Raw genomic sequence first — 7,016 nt, 5'->3', positions numbered from 1 at the left:
AAAAGATCTCCTTTGGTGGGAAGAGAAAAGCAATATTTCATTGTATAAGACAAATAAAGTTGTCAGAGTAGAGTGAGCACTAGGGGAAAAAATCATTCAGTCGACTTGCTATGTTGATAGGATAATCATTTAGCAACTAGCAAGCATTGCAAACTATTTTCTATATAAAATTGAAATCTATTAAGAGTGATGAGGACCCTATCAAATGAAAAATATGGGAGGCATTAGAGCTTGGTAAAGATGGGGTGTGGCATGATGCAGATTAAGCAGAAAAATTATTAAGGAGAAGTTCTTATAAGCTAGAGTGGAAGATTGTGAGGATGGGTCTAGCATATATGAGCCCTCCATTCCTATACTCAACCTAACCATGCCTCTCCTTTCCAAGTCAAAATAGGACAAGGAGAGGTGCAAGGTGGTGTAGATGTTATCAAAAAGCTTGAAAGGATTATTTTTGTTGTAGGTAAAATACACAAGAAAGAGGGAGAGTGGAAAAAGAGAAGAGAAAAGAGAAAGAGAAGAGAGAGAGGAAAGAGAACATTGAGAAAGAAGAGGGAAGAGAGAAAAAAATTTCTTCTCGGGTGCTCTAGCCTCAACTTTCTATCATTCTAGTTCTTAGAAAATAACTTTGTACTTTGAACTTACTTTCTTGAAACTTTATAACTTACTCTAGCTCTTCACTAATGACAACTCATATTCTTATTATAGCCTAAATTAAAATTAGTCTAGATGAGAAAGGAGCTATTTTGAGCATGAAAATAAAACTAATTGCATAGATATTACCTGAAGTCAATGCTCGCCTACATTCTACTCATCCTTGAAATATATAAAAATGGTCTGATTTCATAAATTTTTTTCCAAAAACAACTCTCACTAGATTTTTCTTTTAAAAGGTTGAACAACTTAGACTTATATAGAAGAAAGGACTCCAAAACTTCTAAAAATGGTATGTCATTATACATGTACTCTAACAAATCTTCAAGGGATGAATGAAGATATTTTTGATCCTATACACATAGGGGAGATATAATACATTTTTAGAACTTAAACTATAGCCAAACTATTTCAAATCTAAAAGTCTTTAGCAATCACTCATACATACACATGAATTATAGATAGTGTTTATAAAAAGGAAAAATTCATAGAATCAATATCTTCCTCATTTAATTCCATCTCTCTCTTAATTCTCATCTCACTGTCAAATCATTTAGCTAGAGGTTGGATTAGTGACACAAACAAAGATTTTAAATTGTATAAACCAATACGTTTTTGAATAATGGTAGTTTCAATCTTATAAAAGACTTTTAAACCCTATAGTTCCTTTATCCCTAATCCTTACATCAAAAAATAGGAATTAATCAACCTTGAATCTTAAGTCTTCGAGATTTCCAAACACCTTAACAAGATTTTAAAAATTAGGCCACTTAGCCATTTTACCTTTAATTTGAAAACACAAGAATCTTTCTTATGATGTGAACATCTCAAGTTGGAAGAGAAGTAGTATCTAGATCATTATGGAGAACAAACTAAATAGACTGATTATTGGTTGCAAGATTGCTCTCCTTAGAAGCTAGTCATATGAATATTTTGATTTGCTCAATAACTTGAAAAACTTTAAATCATAGATGCATGAGATTATGATTTGCCACCATGAGTATAAAAAATAACTTATTGTGGGTATATCATCATACGTCCATTTACTTTTTTTGAATAAAAATTTAGAAATTTTCCACTTAATTTTCTCTTGGAAAATGTTTTATGTCAAATAATGATTTTATTTTGCTGAAATTACAACATCCATTTGCATGAAAAAATCTTTTAGATTGTACAAACTTCACTCTTTTGAATTTTCTATTATCAAATACCTAGTAAATTAGTTTAGAATTCGTTATCATTGAATGTGAACATTTCTTAAAAATTTTGCTTCATTACATTTTTTTAATGGAACTTCTTTTGATTATCAAAACTTAGCCCTCCACTTGTAAAAGGCAAAACTAACATTGAATCTCCCTAGCTGATTAAGAGATTTGATGGTTTTAGTTTTTGAAAGATTAAAACCCCTAATAAGTATTATAATTGTTTATGCAAGTAGATAAATTAAGTGAACTTGTTCCGTTAGATTTGTGTCGTTAGAATTTTGAGTTGAGGCAACCTACAAAACTTGTGGTTTAATTTATTCTCTCACAATTTGCTAATATGAAACCATATCATGGGCCTTCTCATCTTTGTATATTTATGCTTAAGTTATGGTCCCTAAATCCATTGGTGGTCTATCACTTTTGCTCCATCCCACCTTTTATGTTGTTTTTCTATTTTTTATGAAGCCCAACTAATTATTGTTCTAGTTGTCTGTGGCATTGGTAGCCCATAGTAGCTAGTGACCTAAGCACTTATTGCAGCGTTAAATGTGCCAGCCAATGAAGCCCAGTTGGGATCTACTTGGACCAAATTTTGAAAACGGAGCCCAAGTCTACGTATTTTGTATTGTCATTTTTTTCATCTTTCACTCCTATTTTCTCCATCATATTCTTTCTATTTTTCTATTATTTTCTATATCACTTACATTTTCAAATCTTTTTCTAAAAATTGAAGGAGTCATTGGGTCATCACCTCCCACCTACTCGTATTACGCTAGGAGGGAGCCAAGCTGAGCCAGAAATTTGATTTATCTTGGAGCATTAGCACCATCCACCCTACATGAGACAGGTAGCATTGCTATTATGGCAATGTAGAATGTCTCTGATCTAGCTTCTCTTATACATTTTATTAGTTTTACAAATCAATTTTTGAAAAATTGACCTACATTTTATTATTCTAGTATGATTTCAATAATATTAAATTGTGAATTTTTAATTTAATTTTGATTTTTCTTGTCAACCAATGTATTGCCCAGTCTCAATCTTGTTAGTTGATTCGAGAAAAGTTTTGAGTGCCACAAGCAATCTCCAATTTTTCTATCTCAAACCATATTTCAAACTTCATCACCCTTTCAAACATAAACTACAATATAAAGTAAAGAAAACAAGAAAACAAGAAAACCATCTATTTACAAAGACTAGTATAGATAAGAACCAAGACTTGAACATAAACCGATATTAGATAATATTTCATTGCAATTAGTTTAGAATTACACTTGGATCATTTTGCTAATTTTCATTGATACAATTATTTCAATTGTAACCCAGGTTCGAAAATTATTAGAGTTGGGGCTGAGAGAAGAAAAATAAAGGTGAAATTTGTTTCTCGAGATGGCTTTCCAATGGTGGGATAGTGTATGGATTGGCTTCATAGTTTCTCACTGCACAAGAAGTTGCTCTATGAGAATTCACCAATTCTTTCTATTTTGAAAGAGTTTTCCTAGGTTATATATGCCTTTTTACTTTTGAAGGATTGTAGCTTATGGAGGCTTCAACATGGTTCTAGATGAGTAGCACCAAGGTTTTCTCAATATAAGTTTGAGCACAACATCAGTCAACAATCTTGGTACTCCTTCCTATTTTATGGGGGAAGACTAACATTAAGAGAAGGTGACCCTATCAGACATTGTGGAAAATTCTCCTCTCAATGTACCTTATAAGAATTTCTCCTAATTAGTACCTTCTTTAGGTGATATCAAGCATCTTCGTTGAACTTGGCATAATAGAAATGATTTATTTTGGGTTAACATTAATGGTGGTCTTGCCTATTATAGCTGCCCTGACTTTTGATATTGAGATCATCCATTATTATGAGATCATGTTTTGTAACAATCATTGTAACAATCATCTACTGTTATGAGATCATGTTTTGTAAATCATAATAACAAATATTTAAGAAACTATAGAAATTTCTGTGAAACATTTCTCTTCTTTCAAAAAATTATGCCATAAAATACCTCTTGGTACATACTAACGGAATATGCAAATACAGATTGGCTTTAAAGTTTCTCATTGCTTGAGAAATTACTCTACGAGAAATCACAAATTGTTTCCATTTTGAAAGAGTTTTTCTAGATTGTATGACCTCTTTATCGAAGTATTGTGGCTTGTGTAGGCTTTACTATGGTTTTAGATGAGTGCCACAATGATTTTCTCAATATCAATTTGAGCACAACTTAGGTCAACAATTTTCATACTCCATCCTATTTGATAGGGGAAGACTAAAGTTTGGAGAAGGTGACCCTATCACACCTTGTGAAAGTCCGCCTGTCAATATATCCTACAAGGTTTTTCCCTAATTACTACCTTTTTTTGGAAATATCAAGTGTCTTGATTAAACATGGTATAATAGAAATGGTTTATTTTGGGCTAACATTAATGTCGGTCTTGCCTACTATAGCTACTATAACTTTTGACATTCAATAAGGTCTAGGTAGTATTGTGAGATCATGTTTTTTTAAATGATAGATAACAACTCAACTAATAGAGAAACTTTAGAAATTTCATGAAAGATTTCTATTCTTTTAAAATAATATGTCATACAATACCTCTTGGTAAAAGCTAATGCGACATACCAATATAGATTGGCTTTGTATTTTCTCGCTATGTGAGAAAGTACTCTATGAGAAATCACCAATGGTTTCTATTTTGAAAGTGTTTTTGTTGGTTTTGTGACCTCTTTATTGGAGGATTGTGGCTAGTCGAGGCTTCAACTTAGATCTAGATGAGTGCCACAATAGTTTTCTCAATATCAATTTAAGTGCAACTTGAGTCATCAATCTTGATACTCCTTCCTATTTGGAAGAAGAAGGCCCTATCTTACGCTATTAAAGTCTGCCTCTCAATGTACCCTATATAGTTTTTTCCTTACTATCTTCTTTTTGGGATATCATGTCTTGTTTGAACTTGGCATAATAGAAATGATTTATTTTTGGGTTAACATTAATGGTAGTCGTGCCTACTATAACTACCTTGACTTTTGATATTCAGTAAGGTCCAGTTGTAACAGTCATCCAATAATGCAAGATTATGTTTGGTAAATCATAGATAACAAATATTAGAGAAACTATAGAAATGTCTATGAAAGATTTCTCTTCTTTCATAAAAATATGTCATACAATACTTCTTGGTACATGCTAATGGGATGTACAAACCATCATATCCTCAATAGCTGGTAAATAGTTAGGCCTAGTGACTAAACGGTGAGCCCGTCAAGGGCACCTATCAACACATAAGAGGGGAACAACCTTGTAAGTTTGTAAGCCAACACATTACAACAACGGACACCACAAGACCCATAATGTTACAAAGAAAACCATAAAACAGATCATAGTAGGGGATGTCAATATCTAGCATCATCATGGATGCCCATCTTCTTCTCTATCAAATTGCCAAACAATGATGGTAGAGGGGAAAAAAAAGGCAGAAAACCAAAAACAAAACAACTATCAGCAAACTTTGGTATCACAAGCATTCGATTTATTCACTAATCAAGTTGAATGTCAATCAAAGAATTCACCAGATGCCTCCTTAAGCTTCGATTTAGAGTTTCTAATTTGATCCACTCCTCTAGGGCCACAAGAAATCAAATAGATCTTAGTAGGAGAACATCTATTCTGTTAATCATGATAAAATAAGGGAAGAATAAGAAAGCAACAAAAGAAAGGAACTAACACAGGTTTACAAACATAGTATAGCTATACATGGTGAACAAGCCCCAAAAATTTGGTGCAGCCATCAAAAATATGCTCAAAAAGTATGTCCCTTGGAGTTTGAGCAGGCAACACAAATCCTTGGAGGTTGGTTCTCTTTATAAAATATGTATATAGAGAGAAAGAATTTAGAAGGATGATTTAAGCAATTGAAAAAAATGAAACAATAAAAAATTAATAGAACTTTCTACTAAATTTTAAAATCAATAATTTTAATGAAAGTAATAAACAGAGATAAAAATAACTAATAAGAGAGTAGTAATTTGATTTGTATTATTATAAAAAGCATTGATAGTTTGATGTTGTCACAAAGCACTTTTTTTTTAAAATTTACTTTTGCATTATTTTCTCATGCATCAAATAAAGAAGTTAGAAAAGTTGTGCTTAGGTATTACAAACTTCAAAAAATAATGTACCATAGAACTCAAGATGTAAAATCTCAACCAATACAAGAAAATACAAAAGAAGCCAACAATAATAAGAAAGGTTTAGATACCTTAAAGTCAAAAATAAAAAGTATTGTTATGTGGAACTAAACAAAAGAAAAAAGATGAATCCGGTGTATAGAAGGAAAGGAAGGAGCAACTAGAAGCCATTGGAATGGGTAGTTTAGGAAAATACACTTACAAATATTTAGATAGCCCACCATAAGCGATTGTGGGTACTTTCCTGTATACCCATTCCTATCATTTCTAGTAACTCTTCTTCCTTTCCACTTTTTCTTCTTGTCTTTGTCATTTCTCATCCATACCTTCCATACTTTAGAAGGTTGTCATGTCATATGCTTGAGTTGAAAGATGCCTATCTATATCTCTTTATATAGGTGAAAGGGGGCAGACTTATAAAACTAGGGGCATACAAAAAAATAGTGGTTTTACAAAACCATAAATGCAGCCCACAATTTTTTTCTTGACATATTTGAATTGTTGGATGGTTAAGATTAATGCTTCTAGAGAATTCTTTAGATCTAAAGGTTGAGATAAAACATGATGTGGAGGATTTTGATTTGCTAATAAAGAGTCCCACGGATTACTAGAGTGTAAGGTTGAGATTAGTTTCTAGAGTTATCTAATGTGTTGAAGGCCTATTGTCAAAGGATCCAAAAGAAATTGATTGCTTGCTAAACTTATAGACACATATTGTTGGAGGTATGATGGCCATTAATTAGCAAGTGATTAAGGGTAGATTCAATGACTCTAGTGGTTTTAGGGAAGACAAAGCATATAGAGTGATATTATTAACATATGTTGAAGGAGAAGATACATAGAAAATTCTACAATGGCATATCAAACTACAATAAAAACACCATAGAAAGCTATACATATGCTAGATCTTGTTTGGTGCATACATTAGGTAATTCAAGAGAATTTTTTACATATATATCTCTCAT

The sequence above is a fragment of the Phoenix dactylifera genome, unplaced genomic scaffold (genome assembly GCF_009389715.1).
Source record: "Phoenix dactylifera cultivar Barhee BC4 unplaced genomic scaffold, palm_55x_up_171113_PBpolish2nd_filt_p 000097F, whole genome shotgun sequence".
In the NCBI taxonomy this organism is placed as follows: Eukaryota; Viridiplantae; Streptophyta; class Magnoliopsida; order Arecales; family Arecaceae; genus Phoenix; species Phoenix dactylifera.
This window is presented reverse-complemented; position numbering follows the sequence as displayed.